At 42.7% G+C, this 20,915-nt stretch overlaps 1 long non-coding RNA gene across 1 annotated transcript; it reads left to right on the top strand.

Annotated features, from left to right (window-relative positions):
• The first annotated feature begins 1,933 nt into the window (after positions 1–1,933).
• On the top strand, positions 1,934–20,334 carry LOC148050765 (uncharacterized). The gene is made up of 4 exons (XR_015700588.1): positions 1,934–2,188; positions 17,290–17,346; positions 17,465–17,744; positions 19,341–20,334. It is a non-coding gene; the product is annotated as an uncharacterized LOC148050765 (long non-coding RNA).
• The last annotated feature ends 581 nt before the right edge of the window (positions 20,335–20,915 follow it).

Raw genomic sequence — 20,915 nt, 5'->3', positions numbered from 1 at the left:
CAGGAAAGGCAGTATGCAAGCTAACAAGAAGCTCTTGAATGAGAGCTGTTCCATGGCCATGCTCGTTTATAACTATAGTTTCATGGGTTTTATTGAGGTACAACGCTTTTTCTATGGAAACAGAACATCCGCCTGGAAGCAAAAGCCCAGAGAACAGCAAACACACTGCAGTAACGGCACTGACTGTTTCGAATACAAACTACATTTTTGCTTTGGCTGCAGATCAAATTGTGGGTAGAAGTTCAGGTCATCTCTCTTTCTGTCCAGACGAGTCTTCTGTTTCTAGCTAGCCGTTGGCCTTTGCATTTCCATCTATGAGTTGCTAATACAGCAATGTCTTCTGTAGCATATTTTAGACTCCCTGTCATTACTGCCTCTGCAGTTTGTCACTTGCAGTCCATTGCTCCCATTTTTTCCTTTCCCATTCTGCGAGACTTTTCAGAACAGAGATGAAGTGCTGGATTTGATGGGCCAAATCCATTTTATTACCGACAGCTTGTGATGGTAGGATACACAGTGTCATGATTGTCATCCATTTCTTCTGAGTATTATAGAAACTCAGCCATTTCTTTGAATGCCCAGTCCTCAGACCCTTCTATGCGCTTTGTTTCCCCAACTTGATAATACAACAGAAGTCTGGACACCCTGGGCTGCCATCATGGCAATGGCACTTGTGATGAAGAAGAGAGTTCACTACTGCACTAGTACGAAAAAAGAAAAAGGCTTATTTTCTTAATTTGATATGTGGTGTGGGATATTGACCTATGAATTTAGGCCAATAAACTTTCCTTTTTTGCACGTAGAACTCTTATTATTTCATTTACCCTTTATGATTCCATAAATGGAAATATCATAAAGGTAATATTCAAAACAAAGTTGTTACAAAAAAGCATGAAGCAAGTATAGATTTTTTTTAATGCTGTTAATTAGAGTCATAAAATTTCAGAGTAGAAAATTTCCATTTGAATGACTCACGTTATTAAGTACAGGACTGTATGTTCCCATGGCTCAGCAACCTCAGAAAATATATCATTAGTGGTCCACAGAGAAAGAATGGATAGTTTGGTGTTGGTGTTCTTATTTTCAGCAACTTAACACATTAATGATATAACTGCCATTATTTTCCCAGAAATGTTGTTGTTGTCCCTGCCAGAGTATGTTATCTGATCAGAGATGCAAGGGGAAGGGATTCACATGCTTGTCCATGGTTCACATTAAGACTGGCTTTCCATAGTCTGTTAAAATCTAGTCCCCATTATGGAAGGATGAAAACCATTAATATAATGCATATTCTGTAGCTGTAACAGGCAACTCAGACTCCTTTTCATGAATCTATATGTTAAAATCATGTGATATTTTCCTTCCTTTTTAATATAACATGAAACATACAGCGGGAGGAAAAGTGAAAGACACTGGGTCTCAGAACTTTTTCTTTCGGGAAGAGGTTAATGCTGTACAGCACAACTGAAGCCAAGGCATTTGTCTTTTATTGGATCTCAGAAGCATGAATATGTAGACCTGTGCAAAGTGCTAATTAGTGACTATGCCTGTCTACAGGTGCTATGATTGCAGTCTATTGATCTATTGATTTATCGAGTATTCATCTTCAGGGCTTGGTCCTCATCTACTTAAATATTAATGATCTCATCATATCATTGTCCCTCCAGCTGAAATGGTTGGTGAGGTTGATGTTTCACACTGCCAGTAAGTTGCTAATGTATACGTTCAGACGTGGATTTACATGATACAGGAAAATACCACATGATAAGACCAGAGATCCTGCTCTCCAGGTGTGGTGTCAGGGCTGTGAGTGCTTTAGTAAGCCTTGTTGGCCCTGATCGGCCTCACCTGGGGCCTCCACCCACACCCATGGCCTCAGCAGCTCTATTTAAGCTCAGCCTGGGGGTCTCTAGCTCCTGCCTGAGCTGTGCTGGAGGGGTGGTAGTCTCCAGCTTGGCAATGCCTCTACCTGTTTGGAGAGCTCGTGGGTCCGGAACTCAACCTGCAGACTGATCTCCTGACTTGACTTCAGTCCTGTATTGCTGCTCTGGACCTACCTGGCAACCACTGGAACTGATCCTAGCCCTGACATGTGGATTGACTTATTGACCTTGCACCTGTCTCATCACTGTGGTATTGCCTTATGGTCTGGACTCTTGGTTGAACCTGCCCTCCTCACCTTGCTCAGGTACTGTGGGAATGGGCTGTGGCTGGAGAGGTCCCCCTGTCCTGCTGGCTGTATTGTCCCCCTTGGTGTCTATCCCTTAAGGAGCAGTAGGCCCTTACTTCTCCCTGACAAGGAGTTGAAAGCAAATATTAATGAAAGGGTGTAAGAGTAGCTGAGTGGGCATAGGCTGATGGTGAAGTGATATTTCCCCAAAGTATTCCTTTAGTCTCTTAATCTGCAGCTCAGTGAACCAGAGTTGGTGCCTTTATACTTAATAACTGTCAATGGATTTCCCTTATTTGAATTCCCTTGAACCTATATAAATCTTTAGCATCCAGTGTCCTGCAGCAATGAGTTCAATGACATATGATGTGAAGAACATCATCTTCTTTTTTTGAACCTGGAATCTGCTAGCTTTGTGTGACACCCATTGCTTCTTGAAGTGATATAATGTGAACAATCAGTTCTTGGTTGCTTTCTGTGTGTCGCTTCACACTGTAAACTTCTACTGTATTCCTTTCTTAATCATCTCTTTGGGGGCCAAAGAGTTGTAGTTTACTTAGTTATTCCATATTTACATACAGAAATGGATGTAGGCATGAGCATATGTGCACACACTCTTCTGCTTATTAGTACTGAAATTAATTAGGAGATGAGGGATGCCTAAGAACTTGTGCCTCCATGGCTTTAGTGATTTGGTATCTGAAAGAATATATTCATTGGTATGGGTTTGAACTCTTGTAAGCTCTGTTATGCAAATCAGACAGAGAAAAGTGCAACAGCATAACTTATTTACAGATGTCTTGGCAGCCCTGCAGAGCAGCATTTAGGGAAGCACCTGTTTCTCCCCAGTCAATAGGGCTGCTCTGTTGTGAGATGCATTGTTCCTTTCCACTGTTACTATGTAAGTGGAAATAATGTAGAGAAGAAATAGCACAAAGTTTTTAAACATTAATAATTGATCTGTAAAATGGAGAATCATTATTTTTGTAGTAATTGGTTTCTAGTTTCTACAAAGTCTTCTAAGTGAAGAACACACAGGGTATGCAATTAAAACTAAAAAGGGTATAGACTGTATCTGACAAATCAAGCTCAAGTACAGCTGTTCCGTTGTGTTCCCATATGTATATCAAGGTCAGTTTTTGGAGGATGCAGCACAGCCCAGACTTTCAAGTTGGATACTGAATTGGCTGGAGAAGAGTTATTGTATTGGGAGCTGCTGTATGCTTAGCTCTTCTTGGAGCTTGATGTTAAAGGATTAAGAGAGTGTAATCTGTGCAGCCCAACTCTTCCACCTGAGCACATGCATGGGGAAGGAGGTGATGGGAGGTGGGTTAGCAATCAGCAGTGTGTTCCTGGTGGGGATGAACACCACTGCTCTTTTCCTGTTGGCATGGAGCAAGGAGAGGCAGGGTGAGCTCTGTCAGCCTGGGCAGCCTGTGGCACAGTAAATATCCACTAATGCTCCCATTCCAATGGAAAAAATAAAGCCTCCCTAACTTGGGAAAGAAATTATTGGCAGCTGCAAACTTGGTTTCATGACTGAGCTGTGTCACACCAGCTCAACAGATCTCACAGCCTGAGGCTGCTGAAAGACCCTTTTTTCCCAGTTACCTTATAACTGTGTAAGTTCAAATAACTGCTTCCTATTCCTGTCAGTGATGACCCATGGCTCCTAAAAGGAGTGGGACCTCTCACCCTGCTCCACTACTGACTGTCTGCTGTTGCCAAGCTCAGACTATTACTCCGTCTTCTCTAATGAGACACCTCAGAGAAAGGAGAAGAACACACAGTAACTGCTAGCATGAAATAACTTTGCAATGTGAAAAAATAACTCTTCCTGACCCTGGGAAGCACAGCTGGTTTTGAAGTATTCTGCAGAAAATCGTGTGGGTCTGGAAGAACTGTTGCTTGCTTCTGCATCATCTGACCTACATCTGGTAGCCCAGCTAGAACTTTGTAAGTGTTGTGTGCCACTACTACCACTGGCAGTGCGTTGGAGGTCAGAGCTGTGTTGTGGTGCTGGAAGTGAACTCCTGTTGCTTGTTAGTTAATGGTAGCTAATAATGAGGAAAAAACAATGCTATAAACAAAACAGCATCCATGGCAACATGGCCATTTACTCCTGAACTTCTCAGAATAGGAATAATTAACCTCCTTCTCCAGTTTTTATATTTTAAAAGCTTACACAGGCAGATGTGGGCATGTTCTGGCAATTAATAATCAGCTGAGTCAGAGGTCTTCAAGGGAGCTTGTAATGAAGTGCCAGGATGGTTCCTCCTCTTCTACGTTTATGTTCCTATATCCGGAACGCAATCTGCATTGCTCAGCACAGCAGCTTTGCCTTTTTGGGCTATATCAAACAGATCCATGCAATTGTTTCAAAGGAGATGCTTTTCCTATTGGCTTTGACAGTTAAAAATGAGGTACCTGAATTTTCACTTGCTGGAGTACCTGAGCGTATAAGTCATGCAAGTCTGATCTGCTGACACCTTCCCCCAGGGAGGGTGCTGCTGGTCTGTTTATATGGTCCCTACAACTATACCAGCTCAATACACTTGTCCTGTTTTAAAGTAACAAATGAGCACAAAGATCAACCAGTTTATGCTGGGAATGGGAAGTGAATACATGCTGATGGGTCATAGCCTGGTTCCCCAAACTACATCCTCCTTCCCTGGCTCTTAGGTGGGGTCCTTGGCTGCAAATCAGGCAGAGACATGTCAGGGGAGATTTCCTTGCAAAGGCTCCACTTCGGTGGCATTGTATCAGAAAATAAGGTTAATGACTTCCACATGAAGCATTTGTTCCAGGAGACCTATGTTTAGGGTCCATGATGTGGATTCACGCTTCCAAATGCACTAATACAGTAATGGCTGAAAGCGCTAGCGAAAACTGTAATAGTAATACTGCAAGCACCTACAGACCAATTTGAAGCACAGGCTTTGTTGTTTTCAGGGTAAAAGGTCTGCATCCTTAGGTAACTGAGGATTCTGGAAATACATAGATTAAATTTGGGTTCAGGACTTGAATTTGGCTCTGCACATCACTGACCTGAATAAGGTAAAAGACGGTATGAGCAGGTCATCACTTGGCTCAATAAGTACACAGTTCCTTACAGCCTTTATCATCCAGGCCTCCTTATCTTGCTCCATCTGCTCCATTCCAGTGATATTTTTAGCATGCATTCATGGTACAGTTTTTCCAGTCTGGCTGCCTGACCCTTTGGTCTCCTAACAATGCAGCTGCAATGGAAGTGGTGCAGGAGCAAAGGCTGCCAGTGAAGTGGGATTTATTCCAGATCCCAGAATAACCCCCAAATTTAACCAATCCTGTCCCCTTGGAGCTGTTTTTTTTAACGAGTCAAGCTGGGAGGTTTTTTCTGTAAGGTTCTGTTAACCTATAAATGGCTGCAGCTCAGCTTTGAAGTTAACACTTCATTAAGATTAATTGGGGAAGTTCACACCTCTGCTGGGAGTTTGTCTTGCAGACTCTGCAAGACAGAAGTGGGCTGATTTACATGCTGATGCCTGGCTTTGCAGCCGTAAAAGCAAGGGCAGTGACTGGCTCAAAGAACAGTGCAAGAGCTGAAGAATGACCCTGCTTGCACAAGCTCAGCTCCTCCTGCTCCTGAACCTAATAAAGGGAATGGATGCTGATGACAACAGCCCTGAACTTGTACTACAATTTCATGTGCTGATCTCGGGGCATTAAATGACTGGGGATATATGATTAAACCTTATGTTACTGGTGGTGGATAAACAAAGAGGTAAATTTTTCCATTTAGCTACTGCTGCCTGGTATGAGCTGGAGATTATTCACTGCAAGGAGGAGAAGGGAAACGGGGCTGGCTCCTGCTGACACCCAGGCCGTGTCTGGTGTGCTGTGCCATGGGAGAGGGCTCCAGGAGGATGCGGGGAGGAGGAGAGCTGTGGAATTCTGTCTCTTCCCCTTGTGTCAGGCCACAGGATGGGAAGGAAGAACCCCACGATGTGTCGGGTCCATCAGGACCAGGAAAGCTGATTTAGCCTCTGGTGTATCTGTGAGCGTTATTCTTGGTGCCTTCAAACCTGTGGTGCTTGCACCAAGCAGAAATCAAAACTGGAAACAAATTAAGTATGGTTTAAACCTCTTGTTGTGGAGGAAGTTTTTTGAAAAGCCTTAAAAGGCAAAAACACGAAAAAAGACCTGTGTCAGCATCCCTCTAAAAAGAGCACAAACCCAGTCAATGGCCCCTATGTCATAATCGTGAAGGAAAACGGGCTGAAATCTCTAGCTGCTCCTCCATCCTCCCTGGCCCTGCTGTTGCCACCCGCCCCTTGCCAGAATCCTGCTGCACAGTTGGGTGTAATGTCTTGGTGCAAATTCCTGGTCGCGGTTAATGTGCCAGACCTTAGGCTGGGCAGTGCAGGCAGGTGAGCTGCCAGCTCTGCTGAAAGGCCGTAGTAGCCTACAGCACAAGTCCTTGTGGCTTCCTCAGCTCTGACTTCTTTCTCCTTGTGATGGTTCTCTTGGACCAGTAAATGTTCAATGGTTGGTTGAGGTCAAATGGTCATTTCTCTAGGATTTCTAGGTGACAGTCAGAGTAGGGGTGATCCCAGGTAAAAGAAAGCCTCAAACAAATGGATGCTTCACCTATACATTCTCATAAGCAGTGAGTTGTATACCTCTGGGATACACCTGATCAGCTGTGACAGTGTAAGTGTTAGTCCTAAGCAGGACAGACATCTGTGATCGGTAATGTCTTAAAATCATCAGTTTTCCTGACCAAGCCCTTCAGGAGAAAAGCACAGTGGTAATGATGTTTATACCAGTGCTTAGGAAAAGCTGTGTGATGAAGCCCTTTTCCTTTGCCAAAGTATGGAGAAACAGCATATCAAAGCTATGGTAGTGTCAGGTATGGCATAGGAAATAAGTCAGATCTTGGAGTATGTCAAGGTTCGTATTCAGAACAGTTCTTGCCCATAATCAATTTTCATTCTCAAGAGCAGATGCGTTGCAAAGTCCTGTACAATAATGCATATAAACCACAGTGGTTTAAGTGAACTCTCCAGTCTAGCAGTGATTACCTTCCCCAGTAATGACAGTGTGGTGCTTTCCGTAATATCTGCTCAGCATTTTGAAAGGGTTATGATTAGCTGTGATATGACAAAATAAACAATGGTGTGTAGCGTTTGCACAATGGCTTTCATACTTACTGCTTTGTGCAAGATAATCTTGTGGCCTGAAGCTAGGAGGAACGCCCCTTGTAGCACAGTCAGCTGCTTTGATACATCTTTATCTTTTACTGTGTTTATTGCTGGCAGAAAACAAGAGTAAATGTACAGATAAACTTCAGGGTCTTATCTTGGCTGGAGGGGTAATCCTGGCTCCATTCACGTAAACAGCTAAATTCCTTCTGATTCCATTTGGACCAGGGTTTCATCTCTTTGAGTACTTTTTGCCCCACTATTTGCAGTCCTTGAAGTAATTAGACTGCTGTCTACCACCTGCATTCCACCGGGCGCAGCGATTGCAGCTGAAGGCTCAGCAGTGAGTGCAAGGAGAAATATCCTCCTCCTAAACTTTCAGATCTTTAAGCATTTCTGGGGTGGGGAATGTGGGAGGCTCCATGAACCAGGGGCTGAAAACCCACTGGGCACCAGAGGAAGCAGCTGGAAGAAAGGGGCAAGTTCAGCTGCAAACTCATCCTCTGATGCGGCTGCTAAAATAGGCAGAGTCCCCTGCATTACCAGTGAAGCACAAAGGCTAATATCTAATGCTAGAGAGACAGCAATGAGCATTACAACTTAGAGTTTTAATATCTTAATATTGTTTCTATGGTACCAGTACCTGGAATCTTCAGAAAAATAAAATGATAGCAACCAGGGAGCCACACTCCTACTTCTATATAGAAGCCCTCTGTTGTCTTACCGTGGCTTCATATCTAGTCAGGACATTTCCAGTTCTGTGAAGTGATCTTTGGTGTCTATGGCTCATACAGGTGGAAATACAGCATGTACATTTATAATGTGTATTTTTTCAAAATGTTTTCTATTTTCAGGACAAATATTTGTACAGATGAAGGCTATGATACTGGCTGTACTAGAACTTGAAATCTGTTTGTTTACATGAGATTTGTTCAGAGATCTATAGCACAAACCACCCTAGCATTGACCTTAGCTTGCCAGTGCTCCCAAACAAGATCTGATTCAACAGAGTCTGGGCTAATTTAAGTCGAAGTTGTCCATAGGAGTCTGGGCTCTCTTGGTGTAGCGAGAGATCCTGCTCCCCCTTCACAGTAACTCGGAGCTCCATGGGAGTGCTAAGTTCCACTTTCTGCTTTACTAGCATCTTCTATCCAGAGTTATGCTGTAAATGGCTTTCAGCAGTCAAATCACTCATAAAGATGGGTATATCAAGAAGTCCTTTTACATAAGAAATGTTTTGCTATATAAAAACAGTAAGACTGGCTTGTCAGGAGAAGTGGTGACTTCTATGAGTGCCCCCTTTTCCTTAATGGCTATGGATGCTAGTGGCACAAACAGTGACCACCACTGCCTTCCAGGTTCTGTTTGCATTTTGGTATAACACTTTTCATTTAGAAGAACTGGAGACCACATGGTTTTATCTGGATCTCCACTGCTTGGAAACTGAAATATAGCTAATTTCTAGAAACAGGTTAGACATGCTTGCTGTGCAACATTGGTTAAGGATAAACAAAAAGTAATGTCCTATGTAAAATATCATTGGAAATGTAGGTTTAGCTACCTGAGTTTGAATTCAGGAGAGGCATCTGGCTCCTGAATAAGTTCAGTCATAACTACTTGCAGGTGAGCCCATGGGATTCACTAGCCCAGGCTGGGCTAATCAAATGAAAAGGTATTTTCTGGCCTGGAGCAGAAGACTTCATGATAAAGAAGTGTCCTGTGTTACACAATCCATCAGAAAGACAGCACTTGCGCAAACATAAGACTCTTGGTAGCATAATGAGAGGTTCTTGCCTTTAGGCTCCATGGTGAAAATGGTCTGTAGGATTGGTTACAATGGGTTCCTATCAGGGCAACAACAGATGCGTTTCTGCTTAACTTGGTTGAAAAGTCTCTTTCTGTGCCTTCTGTCCATTAGGCAGCAACAGGTTTCACTCCAAAAAGCTCTTTCAATTTATGAGGCTACAGCAGAACTCAGAAATGTTGTAGGCAAGTTGATTACCCTCTCTCTTGAAGATCAGACAAGAAGGAAAAGTACTGCCTAATTGACATGATGGGTTGTCCCACCAGAGTCGTTATTCTAAGATAGTTTTCATATTTCCAAATGTAAAAATGTAAAACAGTGGTGAAGGAGGCTAGGGGTTTTATTTTTCTGGCTTGATCAGGTTATCTGAAAAGGTATGTCTGAAGTCAGTCAGGAAAGTAGGAAATTCCTGGTTGTAGCTCTTGGAAATCATTGCAGAAGCAAAGCCAGGTTATTTCTATAGAGGTTGTGTTATCAGAAATAGTCTGGAGAGAACATGTTAAGATCTGGGTTTGATTTATTCTAGGACCTAGGGTGCAAGCTCAAATCCAAATCAGGATTATAAAGGACTAGAGTATTCAGCAGGAGATTTTTGGCTTCAAATGATAGAAACAGTGAGAGATCTAGCTGGCTTTGGTGATAGGCCAGGTTTTTAAATCACCTTGATTCTTGTACACCTCCTCTTACAGATAATTGAAACCATATTGTGTTACATATATGCAGCATAAATTTCTATTGGTAACATGTCTTTATGCTGAGAAATTACATTTTTTCCCCTGTAACTGAGACAAAGAAGCTCCTTGTTTTGGATCCCTGACATCCTCCTTCCAGCTCCTGTCAAACAGTCTGGGCCTAATCTGAATTCCAGTGATGAGGAATAACGTGATATTTTGCTTACCTTAGTGGATGAAAGGTTAATTCTGCACATCTAAGTTTTATACTGCATGCTAGTTTGTTAAAGGCATTTTACCACACAGCTGGTGAGGGATTTTCAAAAATACAAGAGAGGCCTGTATGTTATTTCTTAACTTTTCCTTTCACCTCTTTTTTCATTAAGTTCCCAGATGACTGCACACTCTTGAATGCAGCAATCTGTCTAATCTAGTTTTAGCCTTCCTTTTCCTGTTTTGCTGTTTACTTTTCGTTCCATGCCAGTAGCTATTGAGGCAATACTGTGGTTCCTTTATCTGTTTCAGGCCTCTTGGAATATATGTGTTGGCTTCGCTCTGTGTGTGCATGCATGAGAGGGGGAATAAACATAGATGTGGCCAATTAGTTAGTGCACTTAAATTAATGAAGAGCAATCTATGAATCTCCTTTTTCTGAGAATCTGGGAATACTGAGAACGTTTGCCATGTAGCCTTCAAAAACTTCAAAAGCAGCTATAAGGTCACAGTCTAATACTCCCTTCTGTATACTCATGTCTTTTCTAAAAATATTTCCCAACTTAATCTTCAGTATATGGAACAAGAGGGCAGAGGGGGAATGGCAGTGTTTATGACCAAAGTGCAAAGACGAAGAAAATGAAATCCACAAAAAAGCGAATCTTTTGATCTCTGCTTCATTTTCCTCATTATGAACTTAGCAGTACCAGTAGTTATGTTTTAACTAAACATTGAGTTTATGGACCCATGTCTCTGTCTACAGATAAGGCAAGGTCAAGAGGAACTCTGCTAATGCTGTCTTTGCTTTTGCAGTTTTTCCTTGAATTGGGACACCCAAACAAGTCAGTGGGAGTCTAAACAACACCAGTGATTTGGGTGTTGCTCCTTGTAGTAGGTAGAATATGATCAAAGATGTCTGCTCTGGATATATACAATCCTGAGAGAAAAGAGTCTTGGTAATATCACAGGTAAGGAGGCCTCTAGGATCCATGAAGTTTGAGAGAAAATACCACAATAAAACCAAGCAGAACAAAATTAACGCAGCTAGTGGAATTTGGGAAGAAGGGTAAAAAAAAGCAGAGTTTTGTATGTCCTCTTTCTCTTTTTGGCTCTTGAATTGTAGAAAAAACCCTCAGGGGTCAGAAAAGCTGGAAATGAAAGTAGGAGGAAGGCTGGGGGGATCTCTGCTCTGTAGGAAAGCTCATCTGTCAAACCACCCTCCAGAGAAACTCCTGTTTCCAGCAAGGTTTCTGCCTCTGCTTCCACAAAATAAAAACAAAGGAGAGACTCAATTTTGCCCCATCTCTTTGCCTTCATAACTATGCTTACTGATTCTTGCCTGTCAAAGTAATTCCTTGGCTGGTTGATGAACAGATCCATCATTTGATAACTACCAAGTGATCACATCCTTTTCACACATTCTCACTGTTCTGGCTTCTCAGACTTGCTTTGTCCTCTGTAAATCCTAACAGAGATTGTGAGCTGAGCTTGCACGGTGTGTCCTGACAGCCTACCAGTGCCCGAGGGATGCCTTGAAGGGTCATTCCGAAACACTGACCTGTCATACTTCATCCTCCAGGTGGGATGACTGAAGTCCTCCGAAAACCCATGTGCACCAGAAAGGACTTTAGGTATGCAATGACCAAGTCAAAGACCAGAGGTCCCAAAGAAGTAAAATATGACCTAGTCTGCAACTAGCACTGATACCATCTGAGGAAAATAATCTTCCTTGCTTTCATACAAAGCACAGAAAAATAAGGTAGCCAGATTCTATACTCCCTGAGACCTACAAACAAATAACTTGGTGTGGGACGTTAAGGAGAACTTACATTAGGGCAATACCCAGAGGGAAACAGCTCAAACAGGTGTGTTGTATTGGAGAAGTAAGGCATGTCTCTTATCATGGTTGGTCATTTATAATTTAAGCTCCAAGTATACGACTAATTCTGAACTAGTTCCAAAAATAAAAGGAAAAGAAAAAAATAATAGTTCCTGAGAAGTCAGTATGCTGGCTCTGACTGACATTGGCTATGAAGTTGCCTGGGTGGACAGCACTGAACTTAATCTGGAGTTTAGGCACAGACAGGTCATTTCAGACAGTCCTGCAATTAAGCAACACTCTGCACCCCAGGGAAGCCTCCCTTCCGAGCACTTCCAGTGTTCCACGTGGGCTCTCTTTCAGAGTTGTTGGCTGTTCTCAGTGGTTTTTCTTCATCTTTACTGTTGAAGACTTTGGGATGTTTAGGGAAGCTGCTGTATTAACTTTCTCAGATGTTTTGAGTTCTGAAAAGCTTTCACCTGCAAAGGATCTACCTGATGAAGAATTAATTCCAGCTTTATTTGCAGGAGAAAGAACTGTATAGAAAGTGAAGGATGCTCAGCTTCTTCTCAGAAACTAACATGAGCAATTCTGAATGGAGATCTGTTAGAGTGTTCTGGATATTTGCATGTCACCATGCAGAAAAAGCAAGCAAATGCAAATGAATGTTCCTGAAAACAGCAGTGGAAAGCAAATATTTTTTTACATACCCTAAAAAGACCTTGTTATAAGGATTACGATAGCAAGAGCCCAATACCAAGAGACAGAAATACCAAACTTTCAGAGCAGGAGATGAGAACTGGCTGGCTCACAGCAGTGGAATTGGGGACCCCCCTCTCCTAGGTCACAGCTGTAGCCCAGGGCAGTTGGTTGTGGCACTGCTCTGTCACCAGTTGGGGCTACCATCAGCTTACCAGGTGCAGTATGGTTCACAAATATATAAAAAGACAGTTAACATAAAATCGGTACACCACTGATGCTATCAGAGGAGAGATTCATAATTAGACTGACCCTTCATCTACAGGGGAGAGTTTGGGGATGGAGTGAATAATGGACAGATGGAGAATTTGCCATGTGTCAGGATAAAAGTTAAGCAGAGTAGAGGGCTAACAGGCAGCAGAGAAACTAGCAGAATTCTCCTAAAAAAAAAAAAAAGACAAATAATGGGTAGAGGCAGCAAAGATGATGAGGGTGGTGAAACACTGGAGCAGTTTGCCCAGAGAGGTGGTAGATGTCCCATCCCTGGAAATGTTGAAGGTCAGGTTGGATGGGGCTCTGAGCAACCTGATCTGGTTGAAGATGTCCCTGCCCATGGCAGGGGGGATGGACTAGATGACCTTTCAAGGTCCCTTCCATCCCAAAGCATTCCATGAAGTACACAAAAATATGCAGCTTTTGCTGTCTAAAGGGAGCAACTATTTATGCTTGCTGTGTACCTACAACAAGCTAGACCCCCGTGACCAGATTCTTCTTGCTTAGACTCCCCCGAGATCCCTACTTGTATTTTAGATGCATCTCAGCATCCAGAAGCACTTAAGCCTTAGAAAACTCCTTCAGGTGGAATTTGAGCTGCATAAATCTGCATGCAGGAAGCCTTCCTGAACCCCACAGTGTGTGGTTTGTGCACGTATGCATGTGAGTGCATGCATGTACTCATCGGGGAAGCAAAAAGAAGGAACTGAGGCAGCAGACACATGACTCAGGGTGTGGGCGAGATTGGTAATATAACCCCTGTATTGCTGGGTTATCAGCAAGTTTGGCTCTTCATTCTGCAGCAGCTGGGCTACCTCCCAACAGAAAATGCTGCGGGCAACATTTGTGCTTAGTAGTCAATTATCCATGGGAGCAGGTAAGGGATTAGTGACCAGGTAGGGCTTCATGCCTGTCAACAGGGTGAACACCATAGCCGCTTAGAAATATTTAGCGAGAGAGAGGAAATAATACCTTTTTTCTGTTCTAAACCATAAGTCCCTTGCATTTGAACCGAAGGAGAATTGTCTCTCTGGTGGAATTTGGTATGTGACATGTTCCTGGACGAGATGTGGTTCAAAGTCATGTTGCTGCGCGTCCTTAATGCCTAGCATCCGTGCCTGCCTCAGTACTGCAGCCCGCCCCCCCTGCCCTTGGGTCGCTGCTGCTCGTGCCGTGGGAAACCAGTCATGGCAGTACCTGGCTGGAACTGGGAAAAAAAATAAAAATCAATGCTTTTTTTCTCGGAATGCCGTTTTTCAGCCAGATCAATTTCCTAACCCAATTCACAGCATTGATACAAAAACCAGGAGGACGAGCGCAACCGAGAGGGCAGAGCACAGAGGTACCAACTAGCAGTGAGGGGCAGCGATAGCTGAAGTCGGAACTGCTGCCAGAGACTTTGCATCGTGAACCTACAGCTGGAGCTGCACTTTGGGGAACAAAGCTCAGCCTGACCCAATTTGTATTCTGAACAATGCAGAAATACCACAGGTTGAGCTGGTTTTTACCTCTGTCTTTGAATTCAGGGGCATGAATTTAGGTTTGCATCTTTCACCCAAAGAATGTGCATTAAGCAGCTTGTCTCTGCCAATGTAATTAATCAGGAGATGGCAAAAAATCACTTTGTTTCATCCCAGATTTCAAACCCCATTTGTCTGCTCTTCTCTGGCCTGTTGAGTCTCTCCCACATGCTGCATGTTCTGGGCAGCGTATGGTCTATTTATAGCTATAGGTGATAGCAACACATCTTTAAAGAAATCCTACCAATATTGTCTGTTAGTCTTTGAAAGCAATCAGGTGTTAACAAGCTTATCTTAAAATTTACCTGCCTAAAATTTCATCTGCTCTCACTTTCTTAGCTTTCATTCTCTTAACCTGTGTCCCAAGTGAAAATTATTTAATTGATTTATCACAAAAAATAAAAATGTGCTTGTTTTTCCCTTCTTTAGCAATATCTTTTGGCTCTTTAAAATGTAGCATTTGCATCAGCTCACTTTAAATGTTTCTTCCACCCTCTGATTAACGTAGCTAAGTTTTTGTAAGTTTTGGATGCAAAATTTACAGATTGCAAGAGTTTTCCCTTTTAAATTCAGTGAATTATATTTAAAATAATCAGGTGCCTTTTTGTATTACTAAAATGGAGTCACAAAGTCAATTGATGAATGGAACTGAGCAGTTTTCAGGATCGAGTTCTAGCTTGTAAAAAGAGATGAGTTAGTAAAACTTAAAAATAAATTATCTGAAGCTCAAATCTTTCCCCAACATGAATAACTGTAGCTCTCTGTCTCTCTTTACAGGCATACCATTATACAAGAAAAGTAAAGTAAGATACGGGCATCTCTTGAGTATTTGTTGAAATTAGCGTTCTGTTCTTCATGGGATTTTCTTTGTGCCAGACAGAACTATGCTTTTTCCACAACACTCCATCTCGGATCCTGCATGTTCTTACTTGATTATTCTGAATACTTCAGAGTACTCTTGTAACTGTCTCATATAATGAACAGCCAAGTCTATTCTGAATGTTAATCGCAGGGTAAAGTTAAATATAAATACATGCCCACAGCACTCTGTAGGATTGATGTGTTTTTGGGTTAATCTCTGAGGATTTTGGTGCCAGTCAGAAGAAATGATCAATATCAGTGCAGTGTTGCTTCCAAGCAGGTGCACACTTTCATGAGGAATTTATGTGAATCCCATTACAGAAATGCCGGGCTCCCTGTTTTATAATTACAGAAGAACTGAAACGCTGAAGGACTACTAAGGGAGCGGTATGACGACACAACAAATTTAACTTGTGGACAGGGACAGGGTAGGATTAAAAAGTGCTGCCATATGAGACCAAGTATTTATGTGGTCTAAACTCTCTCTGCCAGTCCCAGTTTATTTTTAAAATTCTGATGGATTAAGTTTGAACAGCCAGGCCTGATGCCACATCAGGCACTGTCCGTCACTTCCATCCCAACTATGCGTTGAATCCCAGAGCAGACGCAGGGTTAGAGTAAAGGTGTCGTGTTGACATGAACTGTATCGTGCGCCGTTAAATTCAACAGACAAGCCTGCTCTGGTCTAAATATGCTGAGGAGAAATCTGGAAGTACACAGATCCAGCATTACTGCTCATGTAACTGTGGCTTTACAACCTCTGCTGAGAAGAGATGTGGTCTTGGTCGGGGAGATCATGGCTCTTGGGGCATCTTTGCCTTTTCCCATCCTCATTCAGCAGCAAGCAGAGCCGGGAGAAACCGGAGAAGTTACAAACACGATGGCGCACAGCCTGTGAGACCCTGAGGATGTCTGTGAATGTGGGACCATTAAAAAGGCTTGGCAGTAAAAATGGACCAAGGGAACCACAGTGAATTGCTGAAGGCATGGGGACAGAGATCAAGGCAACTTGAAAAAAGATGTGTTAGGTGGCATGGGAACGCAGAGGAAGCTGGAATCCTGGGGAAATCTTGAGATAATCCCTTCATTTGGGTCTCTTACTAGCATTTCCAAGAGTCTAAAACCTGACCGAAACCCAGGCACTGTAGTGCTGCCTGGCTGCAGCGAGGCCGAGATCTCGGCTGGGTGCTGACAGTCGTGAGAGCTGCAGAACTGCCCCGCGAGACGTGTGGCTGTCACAGGCGAGGCAGCGTTAACCACGCACACGTCCACCTCGCTATCCGCCGCCTGCTAGCGTTCGTAGTTAGGCTGTTTTCAACAGAGACATTTAACAACCCTGCATAGGGCAGGGTAGAAACTTCACTTGAGGCTTAAGTCTCTTCTGCTTCAATGTGTGGGATAGCGCCGAGTCAAGGGCCCGGAGAAGCATCAGACACATCCACTGCCACGGCAGGGGTGAGCCTGCAGCGCTGCCCTGCCTCCGGCTGGGAGCTGTGCCCGGGCTCTGGGCCGGGGCGTCACGGAGCAGCGGGGGACTGCTGTGTCCCGCTTCCAGCGTAGGCTGGCCGTGGGCATCGGGGACCAGCTCTGCAGATCTTGCAGATAATTTAATTCGGGGAAAGAGAAAGACACGTGCCGCGGTGAGGAATGGGCGAAGAGTGCAACCCAAAGCAGATTGCGCTTTATTTTGCAACTCTATTTCTACAGCTGAAGTAATGTGGGGAGAGGGGAATAAGAAACATCTGAAATACGTATATGAGAGCTTTGTCAATCCTTTTAAAACGTCTATTGTATTTATTTAATCTTTATAGTATATGGCATAAGATTTATATTGTAACAGGAATAATTGGCACCTTTATACTGTAACAACTGTCTTTTGGAGAGCACAAAACATATTTATAAATACCCATCAATTAAGTCTCACATAATCATTGTGTGGGTAACGAAAGTTATTCTGTTTGCTTTCCTGTCACTTCAAGATTTGTTTAAATCACATGAATCTTCAAGGCTTAAAAGAAAAACAGCAGCAGAAACCTGTGAATAATCCACCTGCCTTCTTATTTTAACATGCTACAGTGACTGAGCGATTGCCACAGTGGTTGAGTCTCCATCCCTGGAGGTATTTAAAAGCCGGTGAGATGTGGCGCTTGGGGACGTGGGTTAGCGGTGGGCTTGGCAGTGCTGGGTTAACGGTTGGACTCAATGATCTTAAGGGTCTTTTCCAACCTGAACGATTCTGTGATTCCTCCAGCTCTGTCTCAGCTCTGTGGTCAGCCTTCAAGCAAAATATGAGTTCATCTTTGACCCATCAGCCGTCGAATGACTCGGGACCCGTGCGGACACCATTTCACATCGTTGCGTGTTGCAGCTGTGGTCGGCCAGGGTGCACGAGAAGGCAGGAGCCAAGACAGCACGCTGCCTATATTGCCTTGTTCGTAGTGGTTGCTCCTCCCTCATTCAAAAATAATTCCACATTTTGTTGACCTTTAAGGCATGCTGCTAGATCTTCACTTTGTTAAAAAACGTTAAAGGTGGGTAGAATTTGGGTGTGATAGTGCGTGTGACAGAGCATGACGGAGAGGTTAAGCCTGGCTATTTATTGTAGATAAAAGAAGTAATAGAATTGTAAAATAAGCATTATTTTTTAAGTCATTCTAGCCCGAGGCACAGTTAGCTGAAGAGATTTTTCCATTGCCATACCAAAACATTTATATTCCAGACTCAATTATTTATCAACATGAAATAGATACATTATCTCAGGCATCACCTTTGAAGTCTGGAAAAGTTAGCAACTTGGTAAATAATTTTTTAAATGTGGCTGCTTTTTGAAGTAACACTTAATGTGTTTCCATGCGGTTTTGGGGAAGCTCTAGGAAAAGTCATTGATGGAGAGGAATCTGACGTGATGTTTTCTTAAATCGTTTAATGCTTTTTTTTTGTATAATATATGGAAAGTTGGTGATATTTTTTTCATAAGGGCCTCCCACCTGGCATAAAGGATCTTGTTTTATTGCAGATATATAGAGCTTTTGAGGAGATCTGTCTCACTTCTTTGAAAATCATCATGCTTTTCCATGATGTTTGCAAAGAGGACTTGTACGCGGGCACGACTGGGCGCCTCCCTTCAAAAGCAGTGAGCCTTCTGCTTCCACGCTGTCAGCCAGAGAATCAGAGATGCTCACTGATGGCTAAAAAAAAAAAAAAAATGTTGTCTAGGTGTATTTCTGCTGCATTTGTGGCTAAAAATACACTTAGCAAAATTCTGAAAGGAGGAGGAAACCACAAGTGTGCGGCACCGTGGCTGAGGCTCCCCTGGATAAGGGCGTCGGGAGGAAGGGTGGGATGAGGGCTGGCTCTTCCCTAATCTCTCGCTGGGATTTATGGTAATCTCGTGATCTCGGGGCTGGAACTCCCATTCCAGCACCAGAGGGGTTTATGACTCTTTTGTTGTTTCCAAGTTATTTGTGCATTCACTGTATGCGTTATGAAATTGCTGTGGGTTTTTTTAATCTCTGAAAAAACAGACTTCTGAGCCACCCGTGTAGCTTCCTAATCACAGGCATGGAAACTCCTGAACTTTAACTAGCAGTATTATCTAAGTAGTCGTCTTTTTGGTTTTCCCAGGTGCTTTTTAAAATTACTTTGGGGAAAAAAAAACAGTCATAATGATTGTTTAAAAAGCCTATATTTAATGCTTTGCTGTCGCAGAGCAAACCTGCTGAGTCACCGGTAACAGTTTAATTCCAAAGCTGGCAATGTTTCTCATCGATTGCCCTGTATACAATAAATCTCCACGTTGCATATGTATGTAATTAACAGTAGATAAGGCTGTTCTATTTAAAGGCTATGAAAAGAAGAAAAATCCTTCAAGTTGTACCCTGACTGATTTTAAATGAATATGAATTTTTGACAAAACACTGTTTGTAGCATGCAGTATGAAGATTCCCAGTGTGCAGGGAAAGGCTTTCACGATACCGCTAGAGAAGTCAAAATAAAGAGCAGAAACTACTTAGGAATTCACTAGAAACCCTGGAGGGAGCTAAGAATAAAACCCCCATGTATAGCGCTTCCATTCGGCACGAAAAATAAATGTTTACTTACTAAAGCGTTTATTTCTAAATTGTCAGGTGTGGCTGCCCTTTACAGGAAAGCGGGTGCACGACTGGCAAGGAAAAAGAAAAAATTAACTGGCAAAATAAATAGTGTGAAGAGGAAGGAGATAGAGCACAGAGGAAAACTACTGTGATAGAAAAGGGCAACGGATCAGCAGAAGTTTGCTGGTATGTGCAGAAATTACAGCATCTGAATTTTTTTACAGTAAGAAGAAACTATTAAGCATATTTTAAGTCATTCCTGCTTGTATTTTCTCCCCCACTTCTTCCTTTGTAGTTGTGTTTTTTGTTGGGTTTTTTTGTTGTTTTTTTAATGACAAGAAAGAAGATAAATTGCTAGTTGTAAAGAGTGCTGCAGGGGAAACACTGGGGATATAACCACCTAATTATGAATTTCCTGAATGTGCAACATGACCAGGAGCAACTGGACAGGATTAGTGCTGTATGCTTCATCTCCAGCTGTTTCATGAATACCAATCTGCAAAATCTTCCAAGAAGAACATTTTTTTTTTTCTTCCATGGCCCTACTTTTGGCTTTAACAATGCAAGCAATACTGCTTTGTTTTCTTTAGAGCCTGAACTGAAACAAGAGCTTTTAACAAAACAAAACCAAGGCAAACCTAATGAGCCAAAGAACTGCACAGTGTTAAGGAGACTTAGCTGAAATATTTGTAAAATATCAAAAGGACCATCGTTCTCATTGGCAGAAGTGGAACTAACACTGCAGAGATGTGTGATTGAGACAATAAATGAGAGGGTTTTCTTCTGGTGCAGTGGTCAGAAGTTATTGTTTTGAATAAGCACAACTGGTGTCTAATCTTCATGGCAAGCTTCTTGAATTGGTTAAGCGCCAATGCTCTTTGGAAGCTCTTGGCAGATGGGAACTTATTTAAACTTATAAAGCCAACGTAGACGAAAAAAATGTAAAAAATGCCCTGTGTAAGTCCTAGGCTTGCAAGCAGACAAATTACGAAGACAATGGTGCTTCTCATGGAAGGGAGGGCAACAGGAACACTTTCTTTCCATGATGCCTTTGTAAAGCTTAAGAACCAACTAATAGAATAATATCCCTGACAAGCAACAACTTCTGGTGTGTCAGAAATCGCATCTTTAGAATAATGGCACCGACGTCTAGAGGGCCTCTTCTGGCTGCTGGGGAAGTCCCTGGGTCTTTCGTGACTTCTAGTAAAGTCTGACTGGGCACATTTACTGCTTAGTAGTAGTATTGATCGCTTAGTAGTAGAGAGATTCAAAGACCAAATTAAGGACTTGCCTATTCAATGCAATAAAAGGCTGTCCAGTAGGTAACTGGTTTTATCACGGATTGATGTGCAACGCAGTTACCAGGCACCTCAATAACAAGGGAAGCAGATTATTTCAGAATCTTACAGCGATTAGTCCTTTGATCTTATCCCAAGAATAAGATTTTTGGGGTTTAATTTCTGCATGTGCTATTAAGCGTGAGAAATACGGACCTGTGTCCTAAAAAGGGAAAAATTTGCTAATTAATACCACGAATACAAACTCCTCGCCAAACTCTGTCAGTTCATGAATGCAAAAACATGACTATACGCTCAGTGAATAACTGGC

The sequence above is a fragment of the Nipponia nippon genome, unplaced genomic scaffold (assembly GCF_047370975.1).
Source record: "Nipponia nippon isolate SJK-2023a ecotype South Korea unplaced genomic scaffold, ASM4737097v1 scaffold_7, whole genome shotgun sequence".
NCBI classification, from domain to species: domain Eukaryota; kingdom Metazoa; phylum Chordata; class Aves; order Pelecaniformes; family Threskiornithidae; genus Nipponia; species Nipponia nippon.
This window is presented reverse-complemented; position numbering and strand designations above follow the sequence as displayed.